At 37.9% G+C, this 18,169-nt stretch overlaps 1 long non-coding RNA gene across 1 annotated transcript in view; it reads left to right on the top strand.

Moving 5' to 3' along the window:
* LOC140164625 (uncharacterized) overlaps positions 1-18,169 on the top strand; it is a 288,651-nt gene that overhangs the window by 19,809 nt on the left and 250,673 nt on the right. The window lies entirely within an intron of this gene.

Raw genomic sequence — 18,169 nt, 5'->3', positions numbered from 1 at the left:
TAAGTGGTGGGAGGATTAATAAACATGATAAAAGTAAGAAATTCCCTAAATAATTCGTGGCTTTTAGATTCAAGCACACTCGCACCGGATACAAATCGCTTTGTGAGTGCAAGAAAATTGTCATTTAAAATGAATTGCACTGTTAGGTATCAAGTCTGAGAGTAGTGGGGATTGAGATGCTTCCAGGAGCTAGCCCCCTAGACACTACTGGTCATCTAACAGCATTTCTGATTGGTTGATAACTTGAAATTCTCATTTCAATTGCCAATTATGACTAGGCTTTAAACTATTTATGGTCAAACTTGCATTTGAAGATGATCTTATTAATACCCTCCTTGATTGGTTCAAACATTGGAAACAATATTCATTTTGGCCAATCGACAGGTAATTGTCATGGGGTTAATCACCTGATGAGCAAATTCAAACCCAATGCCTCAATGAGATCAACTTTTTGCCAAATTTTTGGATTACTCTGCAAGTGCAATTGAAGACCTGAGCGCAAGAGGACCGTAAGTCCACTTGGCCCCTCAACATGTATACACTAAAGTTACGTATACATAGTTTCTTAGGGTTTTATAATGTTTAATACATGTTCCAGGGTGAAAACATCATTAAAGGTTATGAAAGATTTGTTTTGGCCCCTGAACATGTATAAAATATTACCAAACTATACGAAACTATAAGCAACTTTAGTGTATACATGTTGAGGGGCCAAGTGGACTTACGGTCTTCTTGTGCTCAGGTCTTCAATTTCAAAATCTAACATGAGGCAGCCATTGCACATGCGACTTTCTTGCACTCACATGCATGACGAAATATAACAGCAAGTTTCTTTATGGTTAGCATCATACCGTAAAGATTCGCCTAATCGCGCATATGGCTCCCTTGACAAAACTGGAATTTTAGGCACAAAATAATAGTGTCTTCCAGTACAAATCAAACCAGCAAGGGCCTGTAAGGGGCTGTAAAATAATTATGAGCCCTGGGGAGGGTACAAATGGGGGGTACAAAGATTTTTGGGAAGCCGAGAAGGGGGGGAGCAATTTTTGGCACACATTTACGGGGCACCTTTTAAATAACACGGTCTAAAAGGCTTTGGAAAAAACTATAACGTTCAATATATGCATATATATCTAGACCATTTAAAGCTTGCAAATTGGGAACCCACAAATTTGGCATGCCGAGAGGGGGGAGCAAGTTTTGGCGGGCCGATGGGAGGAGCAATTTTTGGCGAATAATTGGAACATTTTACCCCCCCAACCCGCCGGGGGCTCGTAATTAAGAGACCCTTCATTCTTGTTTGGATTTCAGAGGAGGGAGCACTCTATGTGTACGTCATTTACCGTAAGGCAAAGGAGCCCATGTCATGTGCGCCATAAGGCCAATCTTTACGGTACTAGGCCTATATGCTCAGCACTAAAGTCAGCAGCCTTTGATTTGGATTCAGTTATTTCTCACAATAAACATAATTTACAAAAAACATAATTATAAAGCTGTAAAATTGCATAATAAATTAAAATTCACATCAATATAATAATTGTAATGAGTAAAAATTAACTTGGTTTTGTCAAATGCAAAAATGTCTATAAATTTATGCACAGAAAGAACACATCACAGAGTAGGCCTATAAACTTTACGTTTCACACAAAATTCACATGGCGCTCAAATAAGATACATATACCGTAGAATTCCATCTATAAGCATATGCATCTAAACGAGGGGTTTTTTTTGGACGAAAGAGACGAAAGGCAGACACAATCCACAAAAAACATTGGAGTTTGAGTAGGCCTAATTATATTATTGATACAGGCTGTACAAACATGTAATATTATAGCACCAACCTTTTGCAATGTTTTATGGAGGGTGTCTGCTTTTCGTTTGTTTCGTCAAAAAACCCTTGTTTTAGAGGCATATATCATGCTTGTATATGGAATTCTACGGTATATATGACAGGTTATAAATATTATGCACCAAATCATGCAACGTTTTATCAGGAATGTAAAATGGTTAAAGAAAACAGCTTGTTGTTTCCCCATACATAGCATAAGGATGGTTTTCTTAGTGTAGTGATAAGTTCGTCGGATGTATTACCTAGTGACGGATGTCAAACCCAGGGAGTTTTACATAGTGACGGATGTTGATCGCAAATTTATCAACAAATGGGCATTGGGAAAACGTTGAGTAGGTAAATTGTATTGGGCATAGATTACAAACTTGCCATTAATGTTCTGCAATTCATGTCTGTTAGAAGTAGACCCATGAAAGACATTTTCAAAACATTAAAATGTAGTAATATCGTACATCTCACATATGTAATAGATTGCCAAAGTTATCCGGTCACTATGTCTTGCGCAATTATTGTGAGATCTCAACATCCGTCACTATATGGTGTGGCTATGTAAAGTGCAGATCCGTCACTATGTAATGCACCCGACGAGTTAAATTGGGCTATTCCATTTGATATCTACCACAGGACTACCCTTGTCATGCTTGTCGAAGATTAAAGAGAAATCATCCACAGAGGGAGTATGTTTTTATTATTTGTGTCAATTTGAAACACATACGTCGTACATACTTCAACTGGAGTATTTCAAGGTTGAAGTCGGAAGTTAACCAGTTGCCTATATTGAAACCCATCAAAACTCTGTGAAAGGCTTTAACTAAATCTTCCACAAGGGGAGTGTGCCTAAATGAAATAGACCATTCTGCTTTTGTGGAATACACCAATCCGAGAGGCGTTTACTGTATTTGGCCCTCTATTGACGGCAACACAGATGTACCAGAGCGGGATATTTAATTCGTAATTCAATACTCATGATTGTGTATTGAATATCACTGCTGTGTATAATTCCCGGGTACAATTCTGTATAGCACACAATAAATAATGGATGGAACCCCGACCTCGGGACACCGCAGTTATACATCTGGGACACCGCAGTAATGGCGAAGTCGGATAGGTGTATACACTGTTTTATTTTTTCTAGAGTAAACGATTCCGTATGAATAGAATAAGGGTCGCCCTTGGAGCGACGAGCGATTTGTATTTGACCAACGAAGTAGCATGCTAAAATTAACACGGCATCACAATGCATTGACCGATTTCAATTCCGTTTTTTGATTTTTGATGCTTTAATCAAGCCTATTCATGTAGAAACATTAAATATAAACGTGTTTTTGCTGCGCTTAATTTTGAGGTGATATGCCTACTAATAGTTAAATGTCTGAGTTATTATTACTTTTTATCAGCTAAAATGTAAGTTAAATAGAAGAGCCTATAGTCTGTAGTGTAATCGAGCTAATTATATTGTTTGGTTCTTGTTCCCACCCTCCTCAATTTCTAGGATTTGTCAGATTATTTTTTGTTTGTTTTTTGTTTAGATTTTCAAAAATGTTTAGAATTTGAAATGATTTATGAAAACTTCATACCTACAAATAACCACATATAATGTACATGCTGTTAAGGTTGGTTAGACCTGCCATGTTAAAATTCAATATCAAAAAGGCATAACAACAAGTATTTTTAAAGTTAATGATATGTATTTGATATGTCAAATTACTTGTTGGAGATATTTTGGAAGATTCAAATAATTCTCCCAAATTTTCATAAGCATAACGTTTTGAAGATTTTTTTCATAAAAATGATTGTTTTAGGAAACATCGTTTACTCCGGATTTCGGACCCGATGGAGCATTGATTGAGTCTGGGAGCGGTATGTATGAGCAGGCGGTGAGGGTAGGCCTAATGCACGATCATGGCTGATCTCGTTCCAGGTTCATATCCTTCCGTATGCTCTTGCATGTCGTCGTCTGGCTCTTTTGGTGATCCCGGCTACGATTAGGCGTAAGTGATCGATCCTAACTGAATCAGAAAGATTCAGTTGCGTGTGATTTGATCAGTTCTGATATACAATCACTGCACACTTTCCCGCCCGGGCCCGACTATGTACGATCCGTGACGGATCGGTTTGGGGGAGGGGTGTGTGTAGCGGAAATGGATTCAAACGAGAGATGGCGCCCTTCAGTTGTATCGGGTCAAGTCAGACGATGGTGGACTACATTATTCAATGTGGCAACAGCCAAAAGCGTAAACAAAACAGACAATATGACGGCAACACTGCCTGCACGATGGACGCAATTATTTTTTCTCGGAGCCAAGATCCGTTTTAGCTCTATTGGCCGGGTGGCCCCATTACAGAAAAAAAAAATGCACAAAATATATTTCCCAGTGCAATATATACATTTTCACATGAAAATAAATAATTTTAAATTCAAAGAAAAAAGAAGAAGAAACTTTTTAATCATAGCCGGGGATGGGAATCGATCTCGGGACCCTCTGCATGGGGGGCGAGATCCGTAACCACTACACCACGTAAACTCATTGATACACGTGGGGGAAATTTTCAGTATATATCGTAACATATCGTGCGTTATTCATACAAAAAAATTAAAAAAACAGTACTTACAATGAGGTTCACTAGCGAACCTCAACGGATTTAGACTGATAAAATAGTGCTTAATAACATACGTACAGTTTTGGAATAATTTGAGACATTTTTGTGTTTACGTGTAAAACCAATGACAACGTCAAAATTGAGCCAATCTTGGCCGGCCCCCCCTGGGTCAAGTGATATCAAGGGTATATAAACCGGCGCGCCCGATCATTCTGTGATTGCACCGACGACCATCTAGGCAGGTTGGTTATACCTCTGTCTCTCTCTCTCTCTCTCTATCTGCATCAATGCCACTATCACTACCGCTCCGGTCCGATCACTTGGATCTGCCCATAGCCTAACTCCCTATAAATGATCAAGAACAAGATAGATAAGACTCCCTGCCTGACTCATTAGTGTGACTTGTATTCGTGTAAGGGGGCGCTTGTGCGGGGTTGACGTCGTATTTATTTCCTCTCCCAAAAATACATCCAAATTCAGGCCCCAATTCCACCTTGTGATTGTATTTCCAGCTCCCTTTTAATACCATAGGGAGTTTAAAACCCACTGACGTGTTTGAGCACAATTTTGACACCAGTGCTCAATTGGAGGATTTTTAAGATCATCATTCTGACAGTTGCTGCTCTCCAGCATCACTTGATTTGTGAGTACCACCACTGCTGAATTCTGCAACCAAGCCAAGATGGCGGCACTTGTTTATGGTAGTGTGAAATTCCATGTCATCATGGGGTGAGATCCATCCTTTTCTTCCTCTCTTCAAAGTGCAAGATGAAGAAGTGTAGTGGAGTTTTTGTGCTGCTATTTTGTGGTGTTTTGATAACTTTTTTAACAATTAGGCCTACATTGAATTGATGACTCTACTTACCATGCTTACTATGCAATTAACCATGATCCATACAGTATCACCATATGTAGTGAAATGTTGTCAACCTCAGATGGAGGAAGACATTTACAGATCCTCATATGTAACTCTCATAAACTCAAATTAGATGCATCGTGTACAGCTAAACCATCTAAATGGCTAATCCATCATTATCTTTGTGCTCTGTTATTGCTTCAAGCTGGTGACCTTGAGATCAACCCAGGGCCACGCCCATTGAAATACCCTCGCCAAATATGCAACCTTGCTTATAAGTGGGGCCAATGTGCTGTAAGGTGTGATAGCTGTAATCTATGGTACCACAAAGATTGCATGTTGATGGGAACGCCAGTGTATGAATATTTAGATAAAACGGAAGCATCTTGGATTTGCTGTACAGGGTGTATCAAAATGATTGGTACCGGGCTATGTGACATTTTCAAAAATATACCAAAAATATAAAATTCCTAATTAATATAGTTTTTGTACTATAAATAGAAAGGGGCATATGTTAACTCATTGATCTAATAATCTGAAGATAATAGGTTGATGCATCTGGGAGCTATTGTCATTTAAACGAAGTTCGACGTAATCATGATTTTACTTACACAACACAGTTGCATACATGCTCTTCAATATCTTACCTCAGTCTACAAAACATAAAATTACTTTACACATGCTTTTAGAAAGATAGTTCCTGAATGAAGTCCCTGCCTTACGACTCTGGCAGTGTGAGGTGAAGCCCTATCTTGAATGAACTTAACACCTGGGATGGATCCATTCTGTAACTGCCCAATTTTGAAACACTACAGAGTCCTTGCTCTTCTTAGACTCCGTGGTCTTCTAAATCTTCTCTGCACTTAGCTTCGTGTCAACCAGCAATTCTTTATGAATGCACGCTGAAGTGTGGAATACTGTGGAGCCATTCCAATAACTCTTACCGGGTCTAACCAAACAGACACTCTCTACAGTCTATAGCCATTCACTGCCACACCATCTACTTAGTAATCTCAAACATCTATTACTACAATTTAAATTACCGCTCATGATACACAAACTTCTTTCACCCCACCTAAATGATGCAAGTCAATAATATTACTCTCAACCAATAAATATTGATTATAACATTTATATAATATTATAAATGCAGAAATAGGCAACGAAAAAATTAAACATTTCCATGATTTTCAACATATCATTCTTACAAGGTATTTGTGGTAAAATAGAGCTTTGAAAATGGTGCACTACTGATCCAGCGTTACAATGAAAAGTGTAAAAACACCTACTTTCCTTTAGCATCATGTAACTTCTGAACAGAATGTGCTATCTTTATGATCTAAAATTCTTAGAGAAGATAAAACTACTATAATTTCAAATATTTAAACAATTAACCCTAAACTGGTACAAAAAATAGTAAAACAATTCGGCAAAAATGAGAAGTCGTCGGTACCAATCATTTTGATACACCCTTTAGCACAAGTTTGTTCAGCAACTACGACTTTACACATTCAAATCCCTTCTCGCACCTGGAGAGAAGCAGCGGCTTCTCGGCAGATGAATTTGGTGAAATTGGAGGGCAACCTTTGGCAACATCATCACCAAAAGTGAATGCAAACTCCCCCAGTAGCCCTAGACAATGCAAATTGTCAACCAAGTCCACCTCCACCTCAGGTATTGTGATAGAAGATCTTCCAACAAGAGTTTGAAAGTCATCGTTGTTAACTGCCAGAGTGTAAAGAACAAAACAAAAGAACTTGAAAATATGATCCATTCCACTGATCCTGACATCATCCTTGGAACCGAGTCATGGTTGAACCCGGGTGTACTGGATGGGGAAATTTTTCCCGACTCGTAAAGTGTTATCAGAAAAGACCGTGACTGTGGGAAAGGCGAAAGAAAGGTTACTTGATTCGATACTCGCATTGTTTAGGTTGATATTTGTACTTCAATTGTGTAAATCCACCACAATTTCATATCATGTACTTTTGAACACTCGAAAATGACATCTTAATTCATAATTTTGTTTAACATGTTTAAGGCTATACGAGGTATCGATTTTCATTATCTTTATCAATATATTATTGAAAAATAACGCTTTGATGTTTTGCAAAAGTTCATTCTACAAATCATATACTTTGAAAACTTGCTTAATTTATTGTTTTAATGAGTTATATATGTTTTACAAAAGTGTTGTTGTTTGAGCCCTCTTTACAACATAACTCAAGACCCACAGGACCTACAAAAGTATATCGTTGATATTTGAATTCTTCTACATACTCGCTATGAATTGATCAATGCAATTTTTGCCAAAGCTCACTACCATTTGCAAGATGTTGTGAACTACCAAATCACAACAGTTTAAACTAGTTGCTAAGCTTAAACAAAATCTTTAAAAAAAATCTTTAAAAAAAACCCTCATTCCGCATTCGTTTTTGAAACTGCCATGGGCTTTGAGACATACCGGTAACTTTTTTTAGCTTTATGCTTTATATCTCTTTCATTGGCCAGTTAAAAAGAGGGCTCAGGACGCGATTTATTTTGAAACCTCGGGAAAGAACAATTGTGTAAGTATTGGGTAAAAAAATAAAATCGGACCACCTCGGACAGTACCGGGCAACATTGAAATACACCTCGCACAGTGTTATCGCCCCGATATCTTCATGGTAGAAATCGCCATGGTAGGTTGAATCCACAGCCACGCATGGCCATTTTATTAGCTTTTATCATTATGCAGTCATGTCTACAGCAGACTTCACCACGACCTTTGCAGGACTTAAACCCCATTAAACCAAGATAAACCTCATTGAAAACATAATGATGTATATTCATACGTAGCGGTAAACGTAAATACAGGGTGTCCTAGAATGATCTATACCGGGAAAGATGGAATGTTTCAGATATGAAGGGCATGTCTATTGGTCATATTGTTGTGTATTTTAAGTTGTACATATACTTAGCTTTCTCAGATTTTTTAGATTTTAAAGATTGGACGTTTTTAGTAGAAGTTATAGAAGATTGCGTAAAAATGGTGAATTCTAAGTTTTGATAATGCAACCTATTATGAAAATCTGTAAAATTACTAACCGTTCAGCACAAAGTTATTTGGGAAAAGTTATGCAGGTATTTTAGTTCATATTTCCACTAAATAGCCGATATCCATCTATTATTTATGACGTTACGAAGCAATCATTATGGAATAAAGGATTTGATCCGCGTGAGCGGCCTAATCCCATTCTCTCTTTGGCGGCAATTTTGAATTGTGGTACAGAAAAGATGGCTCCTCAATTTACTGTACAGCAGCGTGGATTTCTTTCAAAAACTTATTGGCAAACTGGCATCTCTGTTGAGACGCAAAGAAGATTTATTAGACGATTTCCGCGAGCACGCGTTCCAGTCAAAGGAGCGATAGTAACCTAAAGAAGTTTGACGAGCACGGAACTGTCAGGAATCGGCAGATTGAAGCTTCAGGTGCTCGTAAGACTGTAAGAACTAGAGCGAACATTGCAGCTGTCCGGCAAGCTTTAAGGCGCAAACCCAACAGTAGTTGTCGTCGAAATGCTGTGACAAACACCCACGTTTGTTTGATTTACATTAAATGTACATAAAAAGATCCATGAGTTGATCAAGTGTGTTGTGCCATTTTTCAAGGGTATGCGAGTCGTTTGCGCTGAAAATGAAAAGCAGGTTTTTCATCGATTTTACATTATTGGATGCCACGCCAAAACAACTAAAGGTAGCGTGCTGAAATTAACAGAATAAGTAGGAGACATATCCAGCATTATAATGCAGGTATCAAAAATAGATACACTGCCCGTCTTCTATTTTTAGTTATTTTTGCAAACACTAATGTATTGATATTTGTAGTGCTGCTAACTTGTAAACGTTTAGATGTGCATATCTTATTCAATAATGTCAAAACAGTGATCTGATATCATTTATGTGTATATTATTCATCGACAGACCCATTCTTTGCGATTTAGCACTGGGAAGAACACCCATAAAAACATTCAGCAGAAATGGCTACGGTATTTCCAACAACAAGTTACAATGATGACAGTGACATACAGATAGCAGTCTTCAAGTCAACATCTTCTATGCTATTTTCATTCCAAGCTTGTCTGCTCTTACCATTCTAGGTAACATCCTCATCATGGTATCATTCTGGAAGGTTCCTAACCTGCGTGATAAACCAAGTGAGCTTCTCATTCTAAACCTCTCATGCTTAGACTTGCTCACTGGTTTGCAATTTCTCTACTATTCCCCCATATTCATGGTCGGTCACTGGCCTTTTGGGGAAATTGGTTGCAGAATTGCTAATGCAATCTTTTATCTTTCTATACATGGAAGCCTCTTTACTCTGGTTGCTGTAAGTGTGGACAGAGTGTTACTTGTGTGGCTGGAATACCCACAATACATGAGGATCCAGTCCACTTTCAGAATCCGCATGACAATCTTAGCATGTTGGATCCTGTCGCTCGTAACTATCATTATTGAACACACCAATTGGAACCTTGCCAAGAAGGTAGATGAATCTGCTGCAGCCATAAACTTTGATTATTCCTGTTTAACTCCACCAAGGAGACTCAAACTCTATTCTCGTACAGCTTTTGTTGCTTTTTACCTTGCTCCTGTCAGCATAGTGTGTGGCTTAAGTGTAGCCTTCATTTATCTGCTTCATCAAAGACTTCAAAAGACAAAACGTGTGGGCGATACAGCCAGAGGTTCATCAGCACAAGCAACAGAGTCTACTGCTGTGGAAAGCCAAGTGGAACAACCAAGTGTTCAGTCTAAAGCTACAGGACAAAATCGACCCAAGAACCGCTACATCAAACCTGCAGTCAGTTTGCTGGCGGTGGTATCCGCTATGGCAGTATGTATGTTGCCGTACTGTTTCTATGTCATTGTCATTGAAAGCTGTTCCACTTGTTACAATGTAAATGTATTTTATGTGTTGATAGTGTTTAAGTACTGTAATGCTTTCTTGGATCCATTCCTGTATGGGTTGACTCAGAAAAAGATAAGAATGTTTTACTGTTCCTTTCTGGGTAAAATAGCTGGGCACAAACCATGAAGAGGGATGTCTACTTTAGTAAAATAGAAATATATTGATCTGTAAAAAAGATTTTTTTAGTACATGGTTATCCGGACACGTCGGGACCAGCCACAGGCCGGATATGCGAAATATCCGGATATGCGAGGGAAGCTTAAAAGTCGGAAAACAGTCAAGATTGTATGGGGTCCTATGCGAATTACGACATGTTTATGAGTTTAATTGCTTTGTTGAACTTACTAGAAGAAAAATAAATATTTATTTAAACAAGAATTTATGTGTATATTGTCATTCTTTGGTACTTACTTTTTTATTAGTTGGCATTTAGGCCTATTTGTGCTGGTGTTACCGAAAATATAACGGCCCCACGGAGCATGCCGAGCCATTCCATAGGATGGATGTGAGACCCGGGATGTGAGACCGGGATGTGAGATCGATTGCTTGAGTCATAATTTGACCTTTTACATTCTGTAAACTCCAATATTTTAGATTTCAACTACTGAATTTATTAAGGGATGAAATCAAAACTCGACCGCCGGTTGCCCACCGGTTCCGGGCGGTTCCGTCCGGTTCTAAAATATACACAGTAATGAGGTCAGTCGTCACACCCTGGTTCATATGGCCGGTTGGTATCATCGAGTGAGTGAGTGGAGTGATTTCAAGTGGTTTCTTTTCAAATTTAGTACAATAGGAATAATCGATTTTCCTTCCCGGAGTTCTTCTCAATCAATGTAGCTACTTTTCGAATTTTATTTTGATAAAATATAAGCAGAGGCTTGGTCTATTCATTTCTAATTATTTTACATCGTGACAGGTTAGACAAGGCCTATATTAAAGTTTCATTTCCGAAGGAATAATCGCGATCTCGGAATTCTGTATGTTTTAAAACGCAAGGGTAATACATTTCTCATAAACTTAGTTTATAATCGAAAGAAAGAAAGCAAAACAGAATCAAAGAAAAAAAGAAAGAAAGAAAGAAAGCAAGAAAGAAAGAAAGAAAGGGGAAAGAGAGAGAAAAGAAGAGAGAAGGGAAGAAAGAAGGTGGAGAGAGAGTGGGAGAGGAAGAGGGAGGATGGTGGAAAAGGGGTGAGAGTATAAGATGTGTCTCTTGCATCACATGAGAGAGAGGGGGATACAAAACTACACTATTCGTAATATAGGCCATATTAGGCCGGTATATTGGGCCTATAATTATGTTGGCCAGGCTCGTTGAGGTGATGTGCAAAAAGAACTAATGATTTTGCAAGATGCATAAAATATATGCCAATCCCATCACCTTTCGGCACCGCACCCTTCATCAGCACCAATGGAGATTAGCCATGGGGCAGGGTGGCAAGTCAGTCCCCTCCCCTGCTCAGTCGACAGAAATGTTGTGACAAAATCTTCCCTTTGGGGGAGGTGTCCCAAATATACGGGGGGGGGGGGGGGGGGCATATATTCTTGGAAAGAAAAATGGGGGGGGTCATAAAATGTTGATAACCAAAATGTAGGAGTCATAAGATGACCACAGATAGTGTGTTTGTTTTATTCAAAAAGACTGATTTTAGCTTGTTTAGGGGTGTGTCGGTGGTGGGATCATAGAATTGTTGTTGCCGAAATAGAGTCAATCAATATCACTTCAACTGGGGATTTCTTTTGTGATTTATGCAGCATCATGTCTTCTGGAGGAAGATTTGAACTAATGACCTTACGTGAAATCGCCCTATAGTAATTTATAAATGATAATTGTCCATCACCAACACAGGCCTATGTGATTCACAAAATAATAATTCACAACTTCTAAATTAACGTTAAAGGGTGAGCTGTTGTAAACTGCTTATCCACAAAAATAGCCTGTTTAAGTAAAATTTCAAAGTTTAGGGGCCTGAGCTTTCGATCCTAGCAGGATCTTTATCAAAGGCAAAGTTACTTAACCTATAGAAATCATTGAAACACTGTTCTGAACTGAAATTAAATGATCTAAACAATGGTGATATATTCAAGCAATTTTAACCATAAACAAGAAATCATTTCCAAAATTAATTTGCTTTAGTGACAAGCCAATAGATACACGACTAAGAACAATCGATCATCGTGTAGTACTTTCAAGTATGGGCTATTGTGACCGTGAAATTTCAAGTATGCGCTATTGTGATCGCGAAATAAACATATCGACATTTTGTTATAATCTCTCCGGTTATGTGCTTAAACCAACCGGCGGTTGCTACTCATGCATTCTTGAATATTCATATACCAATGACCTCTGCCAACCGGACGGAACCGCCCGGAACCGGCGGGCAACCGGCGGTCGAGTTTTGATTTGATCCCTAACATAAAGACCAGCTTTCTCATCACTGCATTTGACAAACATTACGTTTTGTTACCTGGAGAGGTTTGATCATTTCTCGACGGTAATAACTCTTGTAGTGAGGGATCAACATTTAACCACAAATTGCCTCAGGCAAAACTCACTTCCCGGGAACTAAATACCACACAAGGTCATTTTTATGTAACTCATTGACCATTTGTGTTATATATACTGCCAATAGCTATATAATATCCTTGTGATATGGTCAACTCATTGACATGTACCAACCTCAGGAGGGAATTCAATTTTTGATCAATTCTCTCCATGTAGTGAAACGTAATGAATAAATTGACCACATGTTCCCCTCATCAATCGACTGAAAGATCTTTTGATTTGCCCAGGCCAGTATCATCGGGGAACTAAATAAATGCAGCAAGGTAGAGGTCGTAACATCATGCACGTTTCTACCTTTACCTTGCTGCGAATAATGATCAGATCACATGTCACAGCTGCAAAATAAACATGATAAATGCAGCAAGGTAGCGGCTGTAATATTGTGCACATAGCGACCTATACCATGCTGTGAATAATGAACAGACCCTCGTGTTTACCCACTGGATATGGCTTTCGATTGTAAACAAATTGAAGATGTCAATAGTAATGGGACGTAAATCTGTAATGAATGGATCATTTCCAACATTTGTTTATGTTATGGTGAATTTTGGAGGTCAACATGGGTGACGATGGAGAGTATAATAGGAGTGCCTACAGGGGTTTTAACAACATGGTTTATCGCTAAAACTTGGTTAATTGCATTTCCAGTTTTTTGACAATGAAGATGGAATTTATTAAAACCTATCAACACTACATTATTCAGCTTGCAAAATAATTGAGGGCCGGATAATCGAGGTCAGACTGTACTCAACTTGTAAGTAATGCAGAATCAGTTTTCACGGCATCCCACGGGGTTTCATTTTTGGCCCTGCAATGTTTATTGTGCAATTCAAACTTGCCATAGACTTACAAACCTCTGGACATGCATATCAGTAATTAACAGGTGTATTTGCAACTGGTATTTGTCCAACTAACAATCTCTCTATAAAATGGACAAACTGTATAGAATTGGCTCAGATTACAAATTGCCGCCCTCTAGAAATAATGTGCATAAAGGATGAGTGGATCTGAAGCAGCCAGCGAGGGGAGCACAGTACAAGAGCCGATACTGACCTGCAGTATAAAATTAGTACAAACCCATCTGCAGTTATTATTCAAATTGCCAGCAATGTTTGGTAGCAATAATAATGCTAGCCAATTATTATTATCGTTATTATTTGTCGGTGCTTTCCCTATTGGGATTTGGAATAATTAACCGTGCAAAGAATGTAAACCTCAACAGGCAAATGTGATACCAAAAGTTAGTAATATTTGAGAATATAAGGGCTTGTACATCACTTTCAAACAAAATTATGATACAGCCGATCATAAAACCTGGATTGGTTTGATATATGTTGGGCACCTTCTGCAAAATACTGAATTAGCAAATAAGGACTAGTGATACCTCGCCAACCCGCATAGACTGTTATTCTGTTCTTTCATAGCAAAGTGGACATAGTCTTAAATAAAAAATTAAAACAATTAGTTCAGCCCTAATTTTATTATTCCATTTATTGTTGTTTACTGCATTCGTTGCATAAGCATTATTAAATAATTAAAGCAATGCCAGTGCCAACTCACATAAGACCATTATTTTGTTTTGTTTTGTTTTTATACCAAAGTGTAGTTTAAAAAAAAATTAATTTTTTTTTATTGTTGCTTTCTGCATTCAATGCCATAACCATCCATGGGCATTCATTGCATAACCATCCAAGGGCATATACAGCCTGTCTCAAAAAAAATTGTGCAAGTGAAAAGTGCCCTCTCTTCCAATTAGAAAATACCGTTGTGACATAATGCTTACATCAACGTCAAGGGCGTCGTCTTAGCTCTCAAATGTTGTTTGTACTGTTCAATTTGCTTGTTTTAATTTCGAGATATGTTTAGTTAAAGACGAAAGGGTAAAATCACAATTGTGCCACTTTTACTAGGGAAGAGGGCTTTACATGTAGCAGTGATAGCATCAAGTTTATCAAGAGTTTCTTCGTGAAATCAAAAGAATGCATCAATTACACAATACTGTTTTTAATGTATTATCATGATGCAGGAATGATGGTTCCCCTTTTCCACTTAAACGAGATTAAAAGATAAATAAATATTTCACATTCTGCAGTAAAATTTAAATACATATACATGTGCATGTCAATGATTTTATCATGGTAAATGCTGTTCTCTTAGTCACTTAAGACATGTTAAAAGACAAACAAATATTGCGCACTTATACATGTTTATATGTTAATGAACGCGTATTACTTGTTAGGAGAGATATTAGACAAAATAATGCACGCGTGCTGATGTTGATGCGTCTATTGCATGCGCCCCGAAAGGAGGAGTGCATTAGACGCATCAACACCAGCAATCATTGATTTACATACATTTTACATGTACAGTTCTCTTCTCTAGTAAAAGTGGCACAATTGTGATTTTACCCTTACGTTGTTAAATAATCATATCTCGAAATTGGAACAAGCAAATTGAACAGAACAAACGGCATTTGAGAGCTAAGACTGCGCCCGTGACGTTGCTGTAAGCATTATGTCACAACGGTATTCTCTAATTGCCATAGATGGCGCTTTTCACTTGCACAATTTTTTTTGAGACAGGCTGTAAAGAATACCTCTGACAGTGTTATTCTCAATGTGCAGATGCTTTGACATTATTTTAAACTTCATCAAAAATTGTAATTGGTTTTATACTGCTAATTTAAGTTTAACACAGTACACAGTGTCGACGTCCTATACGATAAATATAAATTTAATACTCCGTTGGTGAGCGACGGGCGAGTGGTATTTCACCGAACGCAATAAAAGGAATTCTATCTGATTGGCTAGCAATCGATCGCTTAGGTCGCTTAGTAGTCAACTACAAACTCAAAACTGAGCAATGTATTCAAATCGATTGAAATCGATATTCTATTATTGCCGTAGATAAAGAGAGTGATAGTGTGTCAATAATGTACATTGTATTGCAGCTGGATTTTACATGCATTCCTTTATATTATTATTTTCTCAAAGAGTTGAATATGATCACAATTTTTACCCAGGATTTCAAATTCTTTTACCCGCAAATTGCAGTTAAACATATCCACAGCAAAATACTGGTCCTCACTAATTAGTGTATTTAATTTCCAGTTAGTGTATTTAAGATAAAACCTGACAACAAATAAAATTTTCTTGCAATAGAAATATCATATGGGATACTGATATGGTAGGCCGCAACCGCCACAACGTGGAGCTGCTACGCGTAGCTGACTTTTTGCTCCGTGGAGCCAAATTGACCAATCATGATCATGTTAGAGTTTTTCATTACTCGGAGGTAAAACTGACCAATTAAGTACGACTTACTCATTACGTGAAGCGAATGTATTCATTAAGAATTTGCCAGACGAGCGTCACGTAGTTGCAAGATATCCTCGGTCACGAAAGTTATGATTCAAAAAGTAGTTTATGAAAAGTACGAACTGACTTATTATTAAGATGGACATGCACTCATAAGAAACTCATACAGTATTGTACATAACTATATAGCTAGGCAGAGTAGTGGTAAACTATGCACACAGTTCTGCGATCTGCAATGTATCGCCGGGAGCTAATTTGTATAACTTGCGCGGTGTCCCTGCGGAATTCGACCTTCAGCAAACTGCAAACCAGTTCGGATTTACTTTATATACTAGTAGTAGGCCATACATACTGTAGTTACTGTCCGTTTTCCTATACACAATACCCAGTGCGCTCACCATTGACGCGTGACCTCTACAAATAGTGTATGTTAGAAGTATAGGCCATTGCCTAGTTGACGTCACTGTGTAAAAAATAACCGGCCAATATTTAAAGTATTCTCTGAAATTCTAGAAAATATAGTTTTGTAACATGTCCTAAATTTTTAGCTAATTTAGGTGTTTGGAAATATTGGTACTTTAGTGTTTTAGGAAGGATATGTAAACGACAGATAACACCAAAAAATATGAAGAAATTATTTCTAAACCGTGTTAAGTCATTAAGCTTCTCATTTTCAAGAACGCTGGTTAACAATAAGCAGACTATTGTCTCATTTCGTAAACAAAAGCCCACAGTATTGTTACCTTGCGTTCGCTTTATAATCGTTCACCCAACTGAAACTATAATACCAGCTCATTGCTCATTGCACAGGTAAAACAGACACAAGTGCAGTGTGTATTTAACCAGAGAAGATCTGATGTAACATAGTTGAGCTGTTTTCATTGAGTGTTATCTTGGTTTAATAGCTTTTAATGGGGTTTAAGTCCTTCAAAGGTCGTGGTGAATTCTACTGTAGACATGACTGCATCATGATTATTTTAAAGTCAACAACATTCAACAATATGATCACCGTGATAGTATGACAGTATCAGTACCGTGGGTGTCAGTGATCCTGGCCTGACACAGTAGACAAACAAACAAACAAACACGCCACACACATGACACATGCATGCAAGGTAACATTGACTATACACTAATCAGACAATGGTATTGATCCTGTACAACTGGTCGTGGTTTATTTACAATCGATTCATTTAAAATTCCCATGCATAGTAAACATTAATTTTGGCAAGAGTTTTCTCTCTCTGGAACGAGGATGCATCCACTGGCTCCGCGTAATGAAAAGATCTAACATGATTGGTCAATTTAGCTCCGCGAAGCGAAAAGTAAGCTACGCGTAGCAGCTCCACGTTGTGGCGGTTATGGCCAGCCATATACTGATCATGTGAAAATCGTAAAAACATAGAATAGAAACAGTGTGGCAGGCTCTCAAAATCTCAAATTGTATGCTTAGCCTAAGTCGCTCGGCCTATCTCGAATAAAATCACCATGCGTAGCTGTTGAAAACGTGAGGATTCATCGTACTATCACGGCAATTTTTGACACGAAGATATAGGGACGATGACGGTGTGCAGTAGTTATAAAATGAATAATAAAATATGTCAATTAGCTTTAACTATGTGTACACAAGTGGCATAAACAACAAAATTAAATGTTATACAAGCACATTTTTGGATGAATTCAAGGTTGCATAGAGAGCAGAAAAGGCAAAACTCTGACAAAAAGTTACAGTATTGCACCAGGGCAGCTATACAAAACAATAGATTGACAAACTTTTGTTCAAGAACATGGGAAAAGGGGATGTGGCTTATTGCAAATGGTTGATTGGAGCTTGTACAATAAACACACTTTAATGCATAAAGAACCTTCAGTTACTGATTCTCTACAACCACCTTTAATAATGTTAAAAGCATCAAGTTATTTTTGAGGAAAATGAGGAATCCTGCCTTAATCACAGATATTGTTCCAATATCTGTTATTTAATGCTCTCTCAAGGGTCTTAGCAAATACAAATACAATATACAATAGTCAA

This window comes from Amphiura filiformis, chromosome 11, assembly GCF_039555335.1.
Source record: "Amphiura filiformis chromosome 11, Afil_fr2py, whole genome shotgun sequence".
In the NCBI taxonomy this organism is placed as follows: Eukaryota; Metazoa; Echinodermata; class Ophiuroidea; order Amphilepidida; family Amphiuridae; genus Amphiura; species Amphiura filiformis.
The sequence above is the reverse complement of the archived record's forward strand: the minus strand, read 5'-3'. Positions and strand labels throughout refer to the sequence as shown.